The following is a 21,113-nucleotide window of genomic DNA, read 5'->3' as shown; positions in this document are numbered from 1 at the left end:
ATGGAGATGTTGGGTTTGCCTGAGTGGATCTGTGTGACCACTCGGTCTATGGCAGCCAGTAGGGGTGATTCAGCAGACCTGGAACCTTAAACAGTGGCCCAGGTACCTGCCCAGAGGAGAAGGAGCAGAGGGCATGGGAAACCCACCCCCACCATTCCCACGGTCCAGGAAGGAGCAGAACCTGAGGGGGATGCCCTGGAACCTACAGGGGAACAGGTTGCCGAACTGGGGGATCTACCTGAGCTGACCCATTGGCAGCAAGAGGGTGGTCCCTCCAGGGAGTAGTTCTGCAGGGCGCAGAAGGAATGCCCTTCCCTCATTGGTATGCGGCAGCAGGCTGCAGACCAGGCAGCAGATGGAGCGGGCAAGGATCATCTCATTTACTGGGAGGATGAGTTGCTTTATAGTGAGCCAAAGTTAGCTGAGCCCGGTGCAGCCCGTGTGCTGGTGGTACCCGAGCGCTTCAGGGACTTCCTACTGGGTCTGGCTCATGACGTGCCTCTCGCAGGACATCTGGTGCAAGACAAGACCTTCCAAAGGCTTGTCACCCACTTCTTCTTGCCCCAGATGAAGAAGCATGTCGGGACATTCTGTAGGACTTGCCAGACTTGTCAGGCAAGTGGGAAGAGCGGAGGGAAGTGCAAGGCACCCCTCCAACCCTTACCTATGGTGAGCACCCCTTTCGAGCGGGTGGGCATCGATATTGTGGGGCCACTGGACCCCAAGACAGCCTTAGGCAACAGGTTCATCCTGGTCTTGGTGGACCACGCCACCTGGTACCCTGGAGCAGTCGCTCTCAGGACAATCACAGCACCCGTGGTGAGCCGTACATTGATGGGGATCTTTTCCCGTGTGGGGTTCCCCAGAGAGGTGGTCTCCGGGTAAGCAACTTCATCTCTTGGTACATAAAGTCTCTGTGGGAGGAGTGTGGGGTAACTTATAAGTTCACCACTCCTTACCACCCTCAAGGAAATGGGTTGGTTGAAAGGTTCAACCAAGCCCTGAAAGGTATGATTATGGGCCTTGCGGAGCCCATGAGATGGAAGTGGGACGTCTTCTTACCACACCTGTTGTTTGCCTGCAGGGAGGTGCCTCAGGAGTCCTTAGGGTTCAGTCCCTTTGAGCTTCTGTATGGCCACCCTGTTAGAGGACCTCTCACTCTGGTGAAGGAGGGGTGGGAGAAATCCCCCGGGAAAACCCCCCAGGATGTGTTCAGCTATATGCTGGCCTTCCGCAACCAGACACTGCGCTTCAGGAAGCTCGCCCAAGAGAACCTAGAAGCCAGCCAGGAAGAAATGAAAAGATGGTACGACCAGAATGCCACTCTGGTCGAATTTCAACCTGGGCAGAAAGTGTCGGTAATGGCGCCAGTGGAGCCTTGTGCGCTCAAGGACAAGTGGACTGGGCCATATGAGGTGGTGGAGCGCAAGAGCGAAGTAACCTACCTGGAAAATATTTGCACAATGATCATTGTTTCATTAGTGATCTTAGAACTTGAACAAAACCCACTGACAAAGTTGCTACTGCAAAAATTGACACAGTTAATGCAAATCTAAACACAGTGATAATTCTGCCTAGGCTTTTATGAGTATTGCCCAAGGCTGGACGTGTCATAGTAGGTATCAGGGGTTTGCCCCGGGAGGCTGAAATGCTGGGGGCGGTTTTGAATCTGTGGGGGCCGGTTTTGTTACTGGGGGCCGGTTTTGCAGCAGTGCTGCAATATCGGTCCCCAGTAAGAAAAGAAGTAAGCAAGAGTTTCCAGTCTCCCGGGCAGGGCAGTGCTTTCCCAGGGGCTGGTCCAAGAAAATTGTCAAGGCTAGTTACTTCTAAAGGGCATTGGTACGGATTTACGAATCTGTCACACAACGCAGCGCAGCACCCAAAGCTGCTGCGTTGTATCGCATGACAGGAAGAGCAGGAAAGTGCCATAACTGCAGAGATATGACACTGTCCTGCTTGATCCCTAACACTGACACACAATCAGGTTGCCGAGCACCCTGCACATACCTTTGCACTATAGTGCAAGGGTGTGTGTGTGATTTATAGCATAGGTTTCCTTCCCAGTACAAAATTCTATGTCTACGCAAACTTAAAAACATATCCTACTTTGTATGTGTGCTGTACAGCACAGCACACATGCAAGTGGGAAAAGTTAGGAGAAATAAAAGCATTTCTTATTTTTAAAGACTGCTTTCAAATGGTGTACTTTTTGGGTGCAAAACGCTGTCTAATGTTGTTGATAGGGGCCTTATTTATGAAGGTTTTGCTTGGCCCTACATGGCTTGATAAATCTAGAGTAACGCAAGGAAGCACAAATTGCTGTTTCGCGTTACTCTGCAGCAGGAAAGCGTTCTATGGGTGGAGCATGAGTGTTCCCACATATCCAACCGTGGATTTTGGTGCATTCCCAAATTTACCATTAGTGGTAGACCTGTGAATGAGTCAAAATGCTACGCCTCCCAGGTGAGGTGTAATGAGGAGAAATATCTTTATTTCTCTTAGTTTTTCCTCTTTCTCTGTGCAGCACACATAGAAAGAAGAAAATGCCTCTCAGGATTGTTTTCGTGCGGGAAAGTGTCCCTTCCTGCACATAACAATCCTGCCTACAATACAGGCACCCTTGCAACATGACTCAAGGGTGCCTGCGTTGCCGCTAGGCAGCCAAAAGCGGACCAACACTTGCAAAACACAGGAATGAGCCATATAGTGTTAAATACAGTGCATTTCTGCCCTTTCCCTATCATACAGCGCAGCAAGGTGGTTTGCTGCGTTGCTCTACTTTGAACACCCCCTGGACTCGCAGTAATGCAAAGCTGTGCTTTGCAATGGTTTGCATTTGTTTTCTTACAAACCAATGCAATTACTAATTTGTGTTGGTTTACTAATTCTGAAAAGGATAATGTGTCAGGTCTGAGATGCAAACCAGGCACAAAACCTTCATAAATAAGGCCCGGTATGTTTAGCATTTTTAGCATACGGGTTGAAATGTTCCCTTAGTTACCCCATGCCTTCTTTTCTTGGCATATGTCACAATCCTTATGTTACCATAACCTTTAAAAGAGATAACCTGCAGAACAGCTCTCATAGTTTGAAAGAAGGATGAATAACATGTTTTACATTGGTAGGATATGTGTTTACTGCTACTATCTGTTAAAAATATAAGAAAAGACTTTATTTAGTTGCAAGATTTTCATACATCACATTTCATTCAACTGAAGTAACTTGTTTTTAGTATTTTTCTTTTGTAATGCAAATAAAAGTATCGATATTTTTGTAAAGAGATCATGCTTCCATAAAAGGGGATCCGAGTAAACAAATGGAAAGATATGAGTAATTTCACAGGACTGTTCTAAAAACATTCCTTCGTCCACTAAGAAACTTCTGCCATTAAAACACTGTCCTTAGGTTGACAAATTCGTGTTTAAAATGTTTTGGCTGTAAGTAGGTGCAAATACATGGAACTTTGAGTCAGCAAATAAGGACTTTATTTAGCTTAATGGTGGGACTAGAAAGCTCTGCACCACCACTGACGTGAATCCTTTCCCAATCAATGGGAGTAGGACGCGCTGTGCTCCCATTAGCCTGATTGCCATTGAATGAATGAAAATAAAATGTGCTGCATTCATGGCAGATTCACGGCAGCAACTGGAACCGAGTTAGAAAAAAGCACCCAGTGCAATAATTAAAAAAGAAATACTACGGAACCCCGAGACTCCAGTGTTCACAGCCGAGCACAAACCCATATATTTAGGTGTAAATTACTGTTTGGTGAGTTTCAACAAAATATAGATGATTGTAGGGCTTTACTATGACAAAGGATAACATAAGAGTGCACGTGCTATGGCAGAGGGGTGATTACTTTCTTGCTGATATGGGTGCAGAGTGGCACCAGTCATGATAAAAAATGCATCCAAAATAAATTGAATAATTACAAAAAATTGTCGAAAGTTGTTCAGAAATGTAGGAGAACAGCACTGTAGTGTTCTCAAAACGACTCACTCGAGCATCCTAAGCTATATGTAGGAGGGTTCCACCTCTAAGTACCTAACTTACAAAAAGAAATAAGGTAGCTTGGGGCAGCTCTGCAAGTATTTGTTGCTGCGCTGCTGCACACCAATTTGAAAGGGCAGGAGTGCAACGTATTTACGAGGTACGGGGCATTTGTGCCTTTTCTGCCTGCGCACATTTTGGTACCTAGCGCCAATGCAGGCACCCTTGCACTGTGGTGCAACGGTGTCTGCGTTGTTGGCAGGATAGTTTTTGTGCAGGAAGGAGCGCCTTCTTGCAGAAAAACAATTCATGGAGGCATTTTCCTCGTTCTATGTCTGCTGCAGAATGCATCAAATGCAGAGAGAGGAACAAGGAAGGAGAAAATAAAAATTCATCCTCCCTATACCTCAGCACACATGGAAAGAGGAAAGAATTAGGAAAAATGAAAACATTTCTCCTCATCACGCCTGCTCTGATGAGGCGTCAGGTTTTGGCACTGCCCTAGGTTTACATGATTTTGTAAATGTGGGGCAGCAGCAAAATCTATGGGTTTTGCATGATGGACAGCAAGGCAAATCAGTGCTTTGCGCTGCATTCCCTTACTCCACATCTAGAAGGCCATGCAAAGCCATGCAGGGTGGCTTTGCGTTGCCTCATAGATATGGTTAAGAGACCTACATCACCAGGGCATCAAAAATAGTGCCGCTCAGGCAGCGCAGGCCTCTTGTAAATAAGCCCCTTCATGCCCTGGGAGCTGAGTTGCACCGAGCAGACCTCTGTAAAGAGATTGTCATGAGGCACACGTTCTGTGAGCACCTGAGGACACACATTTGGTCGGGGAATACTTATCCTAGGTATTCCCCTGTAGGCAGGTGCTGTCACACACTGCACTCACCTCGAGGGAACCCCTACCCCAATTGAAAATGATGCAGTGTTTACTGCGGACAGTAAAAGGCAGACCAAGAGTTTCAAACAGATGTCGCGCCCTTCACATGTTCTCCTAGAGTCCTAGCACCCTAGAGTGCGGTGACATGGCAAGAATGTTTTGGTTCATAATACAGGAATGCAAGAAGGCCTCTTATACCATTGATGCATAGTAAAACATCAAGGGAGTGAATCCAGTTAGGATACTAATCTCTCCATAGAATGCATTTTATTTGCATAAATATCTTTCAGGGTCTCATTTGAAACTGTTTCCCCATTAAAATATATGTAGAGCTTCACTTATTGATTAGCCCATGTAATTAGCAAGCGCATGGAACCTAATATCTCATTTGATGTTATATCAGGGTGAAGAAAATTCTAAATTTTTTGTGCTATATGTGTGACAGATGCTATCCTTCACATGCATCCATGCAAATCATAGAGCCTATAATGAACCAGGGCAATAAGGGCAATTTATTATACGGTCCAGAATTCTGTTTGTGGTGAATATATCCAGAGAACAACAAACATTCAAAAGGTGATGGGAAGAATGCTTGCAATAAGTCTAACCACTGGAAATAGGTCAGAGTAGCATCCTTTCTCCCATAGAGGGAGCCAGGGCGTCGACCTACCAAGGCTGTCCCCATCTCCAGCTAGCTGCTGGCATGGTGTTACACTTTTTCATGAAAATTATTTTCATGAAAAAGTTTAAAGTGCAGCATCATTCCAACAGCAAAGGGGGCTCCACTGATCCTTTGATCTGTGCATGAGTCTTGCGGTAGCTTCTTCAGCCCATCTCACACATTTGCAATACATGACATGAAGTACTTCCCTCGGTCAGTGCAGCATGTCCGCAAATGAGGCTTCGTGGGGCTTGTCACTCTTCATCCCCATAGCTTATCAGAAGCCAGGAGAGAGGAGGAGCGCCCTCCTCCAACTCTATCCATCCTTCTGATAGAGCAGCTGCACATGTTCCAGGCCATGACTAGCAAATGGTATCAGTCATGATGGCTTCTGCTTGTACATTGTGGTGTGCGTGAGAGACAGAATGTCAGAGAAAGGATGTCCCAAGGTAACATCGCGCGTGTGTGTGTGCGCGTGCATGATTGTGTGTGTGCATGACTGTGAGTGCCAGTGTGTATGATTGTGTGTGTATGGATAGTGACTAACATACATGCTCTCGGATGAGCGGCATCTTTGAATGTACTCTTCAAAATTGGAAATTGGCTGAGCAAAGGCCGCGTTCTAAGAAAACAACTCCATGAAATCACATAGCTAATTATTTTGCAGAGGTTTTTGTAGAGGGACTCTGCAGTAGACGCATTGTTTTTATATTTTAGGTAAAAAACAAACATGCAAAGCAATAATTTTCTTCTTTTGAGTGGAGAAAAAGGTTTTCAGACTGCACATTGGTTTGGTTTATTGTTGCATTTCAAATCACACCACAACCAAATCATATTTTGTTCATGTAACCATGTTTCAGATTAGGCTTGGATTTGAAAACCTAATGCATTTTGGGAGATGTAGTTTTGGGTCACTTCAATTCAACTAATTGGGCTAAAGTACCAGATCAGAATGGTTAAGAAAATAAGTCAAGCGCTAGAAACAGCACATACATAGCTCTGAGTTCAGGCAAAAGCACAGATTCCAATAAAGCTTCACCCCAACTCATCACCTCTTTGTTTCAGTTAAGCCTAAGCTATGTGGTTATCCCACCTTTCACATATGCGCATCATGGTGGGTATCGAATTGCCCTGGGATAATGAGGCCAGCAAGGGGCAAAAGAAGGACCACCACAAGCTCCAGATTGTCGGGGAGTTAGGGTCATGGCAGCTACCAATCACTCCCATTTTCATAGAATGTTTTCCTGTGGAAACATAATTTAGACATATGAGACGTGCCGTAAAACCAAATCTCCATTGCATATTTCACATGGAGCAAAATTGTCGGAAATACATTTGCTCTATATTATGTGCACCAGTGCAAAGTTTCTGCGATACAACATCAGAGCTTTATGTATTGTAACAGTGAAATTGGGGTGACTGGATTCTTAAAACAATTTAACTGAGCATACAACTATGGAGATTTTCATCATAGGAAAGGGGATCATGAAGTACGCAGAAAGGGCAGAAAGAAAGGGGGAGGAAGCTCTTATGAAGCAGAATAATTGAGTGAGGAAATGTTAAAGCTCAATCCAGGTATTGATGGAACAGAAAGGTCTCGGGCTGTTTTCTAGTATTAACAATTAGAATTCCATGCACAGAAACAGGAGGGAAGAATTTCATGTTGAGGTGGGTGACAGTAAGAGCGCTGGTTTAATTTGTTCAAAATATATATATATATATATATATATAATTCACTGAAAAAACCATAGGTTTCAGGGGTGTTATAGTTAGCTGGACTTTTCACTTGTACAAAACCATTGAAATTCCCCCGTTATAGTTAGTTCAGCTAACTATAACTCGCGCGCCCGCAATGCACTGCTGATGACGTCACATATTACATCACTCATGACATGGTCAGTGACATCACTCATGACATCACTGATGACATCTCAAATGACATCACTGATGACATCACTGATGAAATCATCCAGTGAATGTGTGTTTTTCTGAAAATTAAATATGTTTTATATATGTATATCTCAAGGTCGATGGAAGAATAAATGGGTATATAAGTGTCTAAATGGATGATTTGTTTTTGAAAAATTGATTGTGTAACTGACTGATTAAGTGTATCATAGTGAATACATGGCTTAGTGAGTAATGTTTAAATATGTAAATATCTGTATCAGTCTCTCACTTTGTGTATAAGTGGCTGCATGGGTTGGTGAGTAGCTACATGGGTGTCTATATAGGTTATTAGTTGGTTTTTTGAGTATCAGTCTGAGTGTCTGCATGGTTCGGTGGGGGGTATTACGTAGTGCATAGGTGCATGAATGAGTGACTCACTGTTTGTATGTGTTGAACACAGCATGTGTGCAGGACTGTATGGGTGGATGAGTGTGTGTATGGGTGTGTTAGTGAGTGAATGACTGTCTCAATAGTGTCTTTATGAGTAACTACATATGTTTTAAACTAGTATATGTGACTATTGGTGTATATATGTGAGTATATGTGAGAGTGAGAGATTGAAAGAGTTCCTGTATGAATAAGTATGTGTTTCTATAAGTGATTGTTTAAAAGACTAAGTATGTGTAAGTTTCCGTAGAAGTAAGTATGGTGGTGTGTGTATAACTGTATATGCAAGTAAATGTATGTTTGATTCTTTATTAGCATGAGTGACTATGTGTGTGAGTAACTCTATGGATGAGTGGCATTGTGTAACAGGATGTATAGGTGTATGAGTACATATGATGAGTGAGTACATGTATGAGTGACTGTATAGGACTGTTGGTGAATGAGTGGATGTGTATGTGGATCTTAGAATTACTGAAGAGGTTGTTGTAACTGGTATTGGTATGTCCATTTTTTTGAAAATTTTAGTCTCTATTTTTGAATGTGTGTATCAAAGGTTATATTAGGGTGAGAGGAGGTCTGCCACTCGATCACAAGGATTATGTCATCAGTGATGTCATTTGTGATGTCATTTGAGATGTCATCAGTGATGTCATGAGTGATGTCACTGACCATGTCATGAGTGATGTAATATGTGACGTCATCAGCAGTGCATTGCGGGCGCGCGAGTTATAGTTAGCTGAACTAACTATAACGGGGGAATTTCAATGGTTTTGTACAAGTGAAAAGTCCAGCTAACTATAACACCCCTGAAACCTATGGTTTTTTCAGTGAATTTCTGAGGTTTTTTAAATGCTAATTCCTAACTATAACGTGCCTGAAACCTATGGTTTTTTCTGTGAATTTCAAAGGTTTTTTAAATGCTAATTTCTAACTATGCCTACAGAGATAGGACATGTGAAGAAAGAAGAAAAAATGCACAGAAAGAAACAAAAGAAGTGCAGAAAGAAGTAACAGAAGTCCTCAAATACGAAGATAAGTGCAGGAAGAAGGATAACGTGCAGAAAGAACAAAAAGAAGAGCAGAAAGAAGCCTTGTTGCAAAATCATCCTGTACCCTCAACTTTTTCAGACGGATACTGGTGGTAACTGAGTCTGACTAACCAGTCCTAGAGCCAGTGCTATGTTAAAAGACACTTAGAATACAGTGAAAACACCTACATACACTAGGGAACATTATGCGTTGGGTTCCCCCTGTGATTAGCATGACCTCCTCTCTAAGCCCCTAGTGTATAATAGGGCATGGGGATTAAAACTACCTCTTAAAACAGGCCACAGGGCGTTTTTGCACATGTTAACTCAGGCCCCGTCCCCTCCCTTCACCACTGTGTAAACACGCCCTGTGTCCATTTTTAGTTGGGAGATTAAGTTCATTTGAATCCTGAGGGTCCCTAGGGTCCAACTAGCCCACTAGGTACCTCCAGTAAGTGCCACAGAGCTGCGTTGCAGAGAGGTGTAAAAAGTGGCACGGCCTGGACCACCTCTCTGCAATGCAGCTCAGTGGTGCTTACTGGAAGCACTTGGTGGGCTAGTTAGCCCCCAGGGGCCCTCAGTATTGAAGGGAAATTATATCCCCAATTTAAAACGTGCCATAGTGCGTGTTTGCACACGTCACCTCAGGCCCCGTCCCCTCCCTTCACCACTGTGTAAACGCGCCCTGTGGCTGTTCTAAGTTGAGAGATTAAGACCCCTTGAATCCTAAGGGTCCCTAGGGTCAAACTAGACCACTAGGTACCTCCAGTAAGTGCCACAGAGCTGCGTTGCAGAGAGGTGTAAAAAGGGGCTTGGCCTCAGAACACCTGGCTGCAGCGCAGCTCCCTGGCGCATACTGGAGATGCCTGTTGGGGGCGCGTTTGCAGAGTGCTGCATGGAGGGGGCATGGCCTCCGGCACGATGCCAGTCTTTTATTTATTTTAGTTTTTTAAGAAGGGGGGCTGTTTGGTTCCCCTTCTTATTCTAATTTATTGGCCCTGATGACCCCATCCCCCAGGGCCAGTCTCCTAATTATATTTTTTTGACCCCAATCCCCAGGGCCGGCCACTGTTTTTTATTATTTTTAAAAAATATATATTTATAGACACACCTAGGACATGCTGGACAAACCGTACGTACCTATCACCATGACGATTTGCGTGATATTCATTAAAAGGCGACTATGCATGCAATGAATTCACGTGGAATGTATTTACACCACTAGTGAAGCTCTGACATGTCTGATGCCCTACCGTGCCTAATCCTGGTAGACACCCTTGTTGTTTATTTATACAAACATGGGTAGCTATTGACGGGCACATTTAATACACATGCACACCAAGCCATTCAAAGGGGATTCGACAAAAATTCGACCAAAACTATGCAAGAAACCCCCCTCACGGTTAATAAAACACACATCCACTGCCGGATGTGTAATACTTTTTATTTTACTCTCTGGAAAGGGGACGAACATCACTTGAGAGTCACAGCGTGCTCCTGACAGAGCCCAATGCTGTGTTACACCCACCATTGCCTGCCGAGTGCCACACACCTCTGTGTTGTATTCCACTAGCTAGTGCATATGCTATGACACTCTCTAGCCCATGTGCACTGTAACACCACCCTGTGAATATGTCATGCCACACTTGTCTTCGCACGGGTTATATTGCCCCATCTAACGTGCCTTTCTCGATGCCTATGTTATAACGCACAGTGCTATGCCATACATATTACAATCTGGGATCCATATCTTTGTCACAGTGCATATGCAACGTTACACTCCCCAGCACATATTTTATATTACAACTTTAGAGACTAGTTAGGTTACACAACACTGCCCTGTGCATATTACACTCCAAGGCGCATATCGCATAGCACGCGCTAGTGCCTGTGCTATCTTGCGCTCTCCAATGAATCTGTCATTGCGCACAATGTATTGCATATTATATTTCACGCCCGGTTCATCTTATATCACACGTTTTGGTGCATAGTTTATACCATACACTATATCTAGTTTTCATTTTCAATCGTGCTCTCAGGACTATGTTCTATATAACACTGTGTTCACCTACCCTTTTCACGGGCATTACATTTTGCGATAGGGGGTGGAGGGTCAGGGGTTGTTTCTGCCAAGTGAGCCCGGAGTCACAGTCACAAACGACCTCTTCTTCCTTAATAAAAGTGAGATTATGCTGCATACTTGTTCATATTTTAAGTAGTTCGCACAGACACAATGTTTTAAAAACAATAAAGTTCCTAATACCCGCCTTCTCTGAACAGTTAGCTTGCTGCCCCATCCCCTTCCTCCCTATCCTCTGTTGTGTGAATCCATGGACTAGCCTCCTCCCTCCTGCCATGCATGGTCTGATGTGCTGCCACTGCCCTCAATTTAGTATGATGTACCAGTCCACTCCTCCTGCCCTCCATTGCCCAATTCTATGCCCCATCATTGACCTCCTGCTTAAACTCTGTGCTTAGCTTGCTGCCCCTATTCTCCTTCCCCCTGCCATCCGATGTCTTTGTGCATGCCCCTGCTCCATCCTTTTTGCCCACCATGTCCCATGGACCTGCCACTCCTATCTACTCTGAGTGCTCTGTTGAGCTGCCACTCCCCCCCACCTGCCTAGCATTGTCAGATGACTGTAACCTGTCCCTGCCACCTCCACCCTGCCTGTCCACATGCCATGCCCCTATCCTCTTCCTCCTGTCCTACATGGTCCATTGTACTGCCACACCCTTCTGCCCTCCCTGGTCTATTGTGCTGGAACTGCTCCTCCTGCCTGCCCCGTGTGGTCTGTTGTGAGGTCCCTTCCCCTGAACTTTCTTGTCTGTGCACAGGTCCTGACCCTCCCTTCTATCCTCCATCGTCATTTGTGCATGCCCCTCCACCCTCCTTCTTGCCCATCATAGCCATTGTGCTGCCACTAACCCTCCCACTTGCCATGCATGGTCTTCTGTGCTGCCATGGCCCCTCCCACCTTCCCTGTGTGGTCAGTTAGCTGCCCCTGACCCCCTCCCACCTTCCCTCCATAGTCTGTGTGTATGCCATCACAGTCTCACTGTTGCTCTTCATGGTGTGTCTTGCTTCTAGTGCCCATCCTGCCTGACCTCCATGGCTATCTTGCTGCTCCTGCCCTGCCCCCTTGCCCCCAGCCCTACTCCCTCCCTCCTGGCTTGTCTGTTCCATTGTAATGCCCCTGATCCGTCCCTCCTGCCCTTTATGGTCTGTTATGCTGCAGCTTTCTCTCCTGTCTGTCCATTATGGTCAGCTAGCTACCATTGCCTCTTGCCCCTCTGTTCTCTGTTGTCCATGTGCATGGTCCTGTCCCCTCCCTCTTGCTTTCTATGGATTGTTGTGCTGCACTCCCGTCCTGCATGCCCTGTGTGGTGTATTGTGCTGCTGCAAACCCTGATGCCTGCCCTGCAGGGTCAGTTTGGTGCACCTCTCCATGTCCCTCCTGTCCTCTGTTATCCAAGTCCATGTCCCTATCCCATTTCCTTCCATGATCCAATGTACCATACTTGCGAACATTTTGAACTTGGTAAGAGGGAGATTTTGAAAAAAAAATGGGGTATTGATTTTCCCCTTTGAGTTACATTGAAAAAGAGGATATTGTAGACAGGAGACAGATCAAATAAAGCCCATTTGAGCTTAAAAACATTGGACGTTTCCTGGCTGAATCAGGTCTGTTGGCATGTATGGTTGTACTACCATTGCCTCTTCCTTCTGCCCACAATGGTCTATTACATTGCCACAGCCTTGAAGGAGGGTAGATTTTGTATCACAGGGGGCCCCTGGCCCGTTCTGTCCACACCTGAAGTATGAGACCCTTGTCCTTGCCCTGCCAGCTGCATTTGTAGGCCGTATTAAATTGACCAGCGGGTCCTGTGTTGCTATATAATTATCCTGAGACATCCTTACCACTCAGCCAGCATAAAACCCCTGTGTAGGCCCTTCTGTTCAATATGTAGGCCTCTTTGTTAAATTGACCATAGCTCTGCAATTTTAGTGTATAGCAGTCTGAAGGCAGGTCTGCGAGGCCTTCTGATCCAAACTAGTAGCCCCCACCCTACCCGAGTGCTCCGTGCTCGGTATCAAAGTTCAACATCCCCCTGAAGCTGTCGACATACAGTAGGCTGCATCCTGGACTGGTACTTGCTTCCTGGGCAGGTTTCCCGCTTTTAAGGAAGTGGCAACCGCAGAGCGTCAAGTTAGGAGAACTGAGGAGATTTTATACATGAATATATTGAATTCCCGTACAATACCCATTATTTTCTGCTTGCTCTATGGAACTTACGATAAGCGATTGGCCTGAGAGACTGACCTTTTCACCCAGTCCATTGTCAGCATTAAGTGGGTAAATGATGAAATGTCTGGTAAAATCTGCAGACGAAGCTTTTGGGTAGCATACGTAGGTAGATGTAGCGTGCAAAGGAGCCCACAAAATGATATAAAAAGGGAGCACCCACAGATATCGACGGACTACTTCGCCGTCTGTATGTAGGTTAACAGGCAGTGCAGGTTTTCACCAAGAGCTGGGAGCTCTTGTCTTCCTTTGCTTAAAATGTCTTGCTCTGCTTTGCTTGAAGTATCTTATTCTATTTTACCTATATGAAATGTCATGTTATGTTTAACCATTGTTCTCTTTACTTTTGCATTTAAAAGATTTTGTATTGTAATTGCAGGAATGCTTGCTCTAAGAGTAAACGTGAGTGTTCCTAGGTAACATTTTCCTTGGTGTAACTTGTTTCTCATGATGCATTTATAGATGTGTTTTCTCTCTCTCTCTGTCAGTACATTAATTGAGATACAGAGAATATTATGACAGCTGTATGATTATCTGGATTCTGTATTTTGTACTTTATGTCTCTATTCTGCGGTTTCTTTGAAGTTGCATCTTCTCATTAAACTGCCATTGTATTCTGCCTCCAATTCCATGTCTCATATGTCTGTTTTCTTCATTTTTGGAGCAAGCGTTCCTAGGCACCCCGGCTCAAATTAAGGTGCCCCTTTTGTCCCTGACTCACTCTCCTGCTCAGTTCTGTGGTGGCTCCCGGGGATCTGGGGACCGCCCCTAGCTTCCTTGACCCGTAATAGATCTTCCCTCCAACAGCCTCTCTTGCAAGTCCTGTATTGTTGGTTTGTTGCCCCTGCCCCCCTTTCCACTGCCCTCCATAGTCTGTTGTGCTTCCACGGCCCTTCCTGCCTGCTCAGTGTGGTTAAATTGTTGCCTTTGCACCCTCCTACCTGCCTTCAATTTTCAGAGTCCGTGCCCCTGGCCTCTGCCTCTCAACAGTATCCTAATGAACAACTAGATTGCTAACATTCTATATTTATTACAAAAGTGTGGAACGCCTGACATCATCTTGATGTAATCAAAACTGTAATACCTAGAGCATTTCCTTTAGAAATTACATATATGAGAGGGTCTTATTGGCATCAAAATTATGGTTAGTGCTCTAAAAGACTAAAATAAGGACATATTTTCTGAGTTTTCAAATAGCGACAAAGCACTTTTAAATTATTTGTTATCTTTATGTTTTTTTATCCAGTTGACCACTTGATTAAATGTTGCACTTAGGGGAGAGGATGTGGTGTTACTTCCAGAACTGCAGACTTTGCAACTGGGGAACCAGGTTGAAGTTTCTGCTTCAGCTCGACATTCTGTGATTCTGGTCAAATCACTTAGTCTCCCCATGTCTACAACCAAAATGAATTTGTTCTTGTGTGATGTAACCAATGCTCATGTAAAGCACTCCAATACCTGACAAGTCTGCACTATATAACACTGCAAAAACACAAAATAATAAGTGTTTTGCACACTTCTGTCATTGGGCTATATTTGGGCTACATCTGGGTGATTTCGGGCTACATTTGGGCTCTTTTGTCTCCGGTGGCCATCTTGGGAGATTTATTTGTTATGAAGTTTCCTAATTTCCTCATGTACTGCAGTCTCCTCAGTAGGAAATGCTTTCAGTTTTTTACTTTGATTCCATCATGAAAGTATTCAGACATGTCACACATTTGCCATAAATTCTGAATGTTAGCACTCTAGTTGCTCATTAGATCACTGTAGTAAAACTACTGCACCATGGAAGTCTGCTCCTGGTATTAAAAGTGCATGTTTCAGTCTGCATGTCAGAATTTTTTAATGAAATAGAAGAGGATTTGAGAAGTCACTCAAAATGTGCCCTCATTTTCTTTCTTCAGCATTAATCATAATTTCTATGGCAAAATGAACCTCCTCATTGTGTTCCTTTTTGAATTAAATGTTTTAAGTGTTACCAGTTTATTCCAATCAAGATGGCTTCAGGTGTGCCATACTTTTGTCATAATGAAGACAGTAAGCGCTCTAGTTGTTTTTAAGAACATTCTGGGACATTTTGTCATTGGGCTATACTTGAGCTACATCTGGGTGATATTTGGGCTACATTTGGGCTCTTTTGTCTCTGGTGGCCATCTTGGGAGACTTATTTGTTATGAAGTTTCCTAATTTCCTCATTTACTGCAGTCTCCTCAGTAGGAAATACTTTCAGTTTTTTACTTTGATTCCATCAAGAAGGCATTCAGATGTGTCACACATTTGCCATAAATTCAGAATGTTTGCACTCTTTTTGCTCATTAGATCACTGTAGTAAAGCTACTGCTCACCAGGGAAAACTGCTGCTGGTATTGAAAGTGCATGTTTCAGTCTGCATGTCAGAATTTTTTAATGAAATAGAAGAGGATTTGAGAAGTCACTCAAAATGTGCCCTAATTTTTCTTTCTGCAGCACTAATCATACTTTTTATGGAAAAATGAACCCCCTCAGTTTGTTCCTTTTTAAATTAAATGTTTTAAGAGTTACCACTTTAATCCAAGCAAGATGGCTTCAGGTGTGCCATACGTTTATCATAAGTAGGACTGTTAGCGCTCTAGTAGTTCTTTGGAACACTCTGGGAAGCTGCAGTAGAACACAAAGGAATCAACTGACAGTCTCTGCCCTTGTTGGATGTACATGTTTTACTGAGAATGTCAGACTTCATTCTCACATGACTGAGAAAGATAATGTGAATTTACAGAAAATAAGCTCTCAGTTTAGCCTATAGATCACCTTCCAAACCTCTGTGGTAAAAGCATGAGAAAATATTTTTCTCTCAATCATGATATCCCAGCAGAAGGCTTTTTCACATGGTGAAATCACCTTAGAACATACCACAATTCCTAAAATGAGTATGGTACCATCAACAAATGATTTATAATGTAACTAAAGTCTTAAAACCTTCTATTAACTGCAATGCTTTTTAATGAGGTGCTATCATGTATATTGGTCCCAAGATGGCTGCCAACACTTCTTGGATGAAGTGCTGACAGCCAATCAGATCTCAGGATGAGATGTGTGGTTAGGCTCCGCCCACATATATATATGCTTTTAAATGCTATTTTCTCAGGAAATACTGAACAGATTTACACCAGACCTACAAAAGGCACTTCCTTGACCTTATGGCTACCTCTCTGCCAAATTTCAAGTAATTCTGTTCAGCCGTTCGGGCTGTAGCTGTGTCTAAAGGTCCTATGGAAAAATGCATGGGGAAAACGTGTTTTGGGACCCCCCTTTTTTCTTGGCCCCTGCTTGACGAATCCCCCCGAGACTTTCAGGGTAGGAGCGGAGCGTAGCGCCCCACCTATTTTGAAAATTTCGCGAGGATTCGTCGACCGGCGCTAAAGTTATTCCAAATAGAATGTTGCGGATTTCCTATGGAAACAGGGTCCTAACTATAACTACCTACTGGCGACCGCCAGTAGGTAATATATATATATATATATATATATATATATATATATATATATATATATATATATTACCTACTGGCAGTCGCCAGTAGGTAGTTATAGTTAGGACCTATTTTCCATAGGAAATCGGCAACATTCTATTTGGAATAACGTTGGCGCCGATTGACGAATCTTCGCGAAATTTTCCAAACTTTTGGCCAGCTCCGGTCCGCTCCTATCCTGAAAATTTCACAGTGATTCGTCACGCGGGGGCCGAGAAAAAAGGGGGGTCCCAAAACACTTTTCCCCCATGCACTTTCCCATAGGACCTGTTGACGCAGCTACAGCTCGAATTGCTGAATGGAATTACACCAAATTTGGCAAAGAGGTAGTCCTCAGTTCAGACTCGTGCCTTTTGCTTAAATGGTGTAAATCCGTTCAGTAGTTCCTGAGAAAATTAGAGTTAAAAAGATAGATATATCTGGGCGGAGCCTAACCACACATCTCATCGTGAGATCTGATTGGCTGTCAGCACTTCATCCAAGAAGTGTTGGCAGCCATCTTGGGACCAATATACATGATAGCACCTCATTAAAAATCATTGCAGTTATTAGAAGGTTTTATGACTTTAGTTACATTATAAATCATTTGTTGATGGTACCAATTGTGGTGTGTTCTAAGGTGATTTTACCATGTGAAAAAGCCTTCTGCTGTGATATCATGAATCATGTTTGAGAGAAAATTATTTTCTCAAGCTTTTCCCACAGAGGTTTGGAAGGTGATCTATAAGCTAAACTGAGAGCATATTTTCTGTAAATTCACATTATCTCTCTCAGTCATGTGAGAATGAAGTCTGACATTCTCAGTAAAACATGTACATCCAACAAGGGCAGAGACTGTCAGTTGATTCCTTTGTGTTCTACTGCAGCTTCCCAGAGTGTTCTAAAGAACAACTAGAGCGCTAACAGTCCTACTTATGACAAACGTAATGCACACCTGAAGCTATCTTCATTGGAATAAAGTGGTAACTCTTAAAACTTTTAATTTAAAAAGGAACAAAATGATGGGGTTCATGATTAGTGCTGCAGAAAGAAAAATTAGGGCACATTTTGAGTGACTTCTCAAATCCTCCTCTATTTCATTAATAAATTCTGACATGCACACTGAAACATGCACTTTCAATACCAGCAGCAGACTTCCCTGGTGAACAGTAGCTTTACTACAGTGATCTAATAAGCAACTAGAGTGCTAACATTCAGAATTTATGGCAAATGTGTGACACATCTGAATGCCTTCTTGATGGAATCAAAGTAAAAAACTGAAAGTATTTCCTACTGAGAAGACTGCAGTAAATGAGGAAATTAGGAAACTTCATAACAAGTAAATCTCCCAAGATGGCCACCAGAGACAAAAGAGCCCAAATGTAGCCCAAATATCACCCAGATGTAGCCCAAGTATAGCCCAATGACAGAATGTCCCAGAGTGTTCTAACGAACAACTAGAGCGCTAACAGTCTTACTTATGACAAAAGTATGGCACACCTGAAGCCATCTTGATTGGAATAAAGTGGTAACACTTAAAACATTTAATTTAAAAAGGAACACAATGAGGGGGTTCACATTGCCATAGAAATTATGATTAGTGCTGAAGAAAGAAAAATTAGGGCACATTTTGAGTGACTTCTGGAATCCTCTTCTATTTCATTAAAAAATTCTGATATGCAGACTGAAACATGCACTTTTAATACCAGCAGCAGACTTCCGTGGTGAGCAGTAGCCTTACTACAGTGAGGAGACTGCAGTAAATGAGGAAATTAGGAAACTTCATAACAAATAAATCTCCCAAGGTGGCCACCAGAAACAAAAGAGCCCAAATGCAGGCCAAATATCACCCAGATGTAGCCCACATGTAGCCCAATGACATAAGCGTGCAAAACACTTATTTTTTTGTGTATTTGCAGTTTGATATAGTGCAGACTTGTCAGGTATTGGAGTGCTTTACATGAGCATTGGTTACATCACACAAGATCAAATTCATTTTGGTTGTAGACATGGGGAGATTAAGTGATTTGACCAGAATCACAGAATGTTGAGCTGAAGCTGAAACTCCAACCTGGTTTCCCAGTTGCAAAGCCTGCAGCTCTGGAAGTAACACCACATCCTCTCCCCTAGGTGCAACATTTAGTCAAGTGGTCAACTGGATAAAAAAACATAAATATTACAAATAATTTAAAAGTTCTTTGTCGCTATTTGAAAACTCAGAAAATATTTCCTCATTTTAGTTTTTTAGAGCACTAACCATAGTTTTGATGCAAATAAGACCCTCTCATATATGTAATTTCTAAAGGAAATGCTCTAGGTATTACAGTTTTTATTACATCAAGATGACCTCAGACGTTCCACACTTTTGTAAAAAATATAGAATGTTAGCAATCTAGTTGTTCATTCGGATACTGTTGAGAGGCAGAGGCCAGGGGCACGGACTCTGAAAATTGAAGGCAGGTAGGAGAGTGCAGAGGCAACAATTTGACCACACTGGGCAGGCAGGAAGGGCAGTGGCAGCACAACAGACTATGGAGGGCAGTGGAAAGGGGGGCAGGGGCAACAAACCAACAATACAGGACTGGCAAGAGAGGCTGTGGCAATATAATAGACCATTGTGGGCAGAAGGAAGAGGCAGTGGTAGTACAACCATACATGCCAACAGACCCGTTTCAGCCAGGAAACGTCCAATGTTTTTAAGCTCATATGGGCTTTATTTGATCTGTCTCCTGTCTACAATCTCCTCTTTTATAATGTAACACAAAGGGGAAAATCAATACCCCAGGTTTTTTCAAAATCTCCCTCTTACCAAGTTCAAAATGTTCGCAAGTATGGTACATTGGATCATGGTAGGCAGGAGGAATTGGGGTACGGACATGGACTCGGATAACATAGGACAGGAGGGACATGGAGAGGAGCACCAAACTGACCCTACAGGGCAGGCATCAGGGTTTGTAGCAGCACAATACACCACACAGGGCATGTGGGATGGGAGTGCAGCACAACAATCCATAGAAAGCAATAGGGAGGGGACAGGACCATGCAAATGGACAACAGAGAACAGAGGGGAAAGAGGCAATGGTAGCTAGCTGACCATAATGGACAGACAGGAGAGAAAGCTGCAGCATAACAGACCATAAGGGGCAGGAGGGACGGATCAGGGGCATTACAATGGAACAGACAAGCCAGGAGGGACGGAATAGGGGTCTGCACATGGAAACAGAGGGCTGGGGGCAAGGGGGCAGGGCAGGAGCAGCAAGATGACCATGGAGGTCAGGCAGGATGGGCACTAGAAACAAGACACACCATGTAGAGCAACAGTGAGACTATGATGGCATACACACAGACCATAGATGGAAGGTGGGAGGGGGTCAGGGGCAGCTAGCAGACCACACAGGGAAGGTGGGAGGGGCCATGGCAGCACAGAAGGCCATGCATGGCAAGCGGGAGGGTAAGTGGCAGCACAATGGCTATGATGGGCAAGAAGGAGGGTGCAGGGGCATGCACAAGGGACCATGGAGGATAGAAGGGAGGGTCAGGACCTGGGCACAGACAATAGAGTTCAGGGGAAGGGGCCTCACAACAGACCGCGCGGGCAGGCAGGAGGAGCAGTTGCAGCACAACAGAGCAGGGAGGGCAGAAGGGTGTGGCAGTAAAATGGACCATGGAGGACAGGAGGAAGGGGATAGGGGCATGGCATGTGGACAGGCAGGGTGGAGGTGGCAGGGACAGGTTACAGTCATCTGACAATGCTAGGCAGGTGGTAGGGGAGTGGCAGCTCAACAGAACACTCAGAGTAGATAGGAGTGGCAGTTCCATGGAACATGGTGGTCAAAAAGGATGGAGCAGGGGCATGCACGAAGACATCGGAGGGCAGGGGGAAGGAGAATAGGGGCAGCAAGCAAAGCACAGAGGCTAAGCAGGAGGTCAATGATGGGCCATAGAATTGGGCAATGGAGGGCAGGATGAGTGGACTGGTACATCATGCTAAATGCAGGGCAGTGGCAGCACATCAGACCATGCATGGCAGGAGGGAGGAGGCTAGTCCATGGATTCAGACAACAGAGGATAGGGAGGAGGTGGATGGGGCAGCAAGCTAACTGTTCAGAGAAGGTGGGTATTAGGAACGTTATTGTTTTAAAAATATGTGTCTGTGCGAACTACTTAAAATATGAACAAGTATGCAGCATAATCTCACTTTTATTCAGGAAGAAGAGGACGTTTGTGACTGTGACTCCGGGCTTACTTGGAAGAAACACCCCTTGACCCTCCACCCCCATTGCAAAATGTAATGCCCATGAAAAGGGTAGGTGGACGCAGTGTTATATTGAACATAGTACTGAGAGCACGATTCAAAATGAAAACTAAATATAGTATATGGTATAAACTGTGCACCAAAAAGTGTGATATAAGATGA

Source organism: Triturus cristatus, chromosome 2_2 (assembly GCF_964204655.1).
Source record: "Triturus cristatus chromosome 2_2, aTriCri1.1, whole genome shotgun sequence".
Taxonomy (NCBI): domain Eukaryota; kingdom Metazoa; phylum Chordata; class Amphibia; order Caudata; family Salamandridae; genus Triturus; species Triturus cristatus.
The sequence above is the reverse complement of the archived record's forward strand: the minus strand, read 5'-3'. Positions refer to the sequence as shown.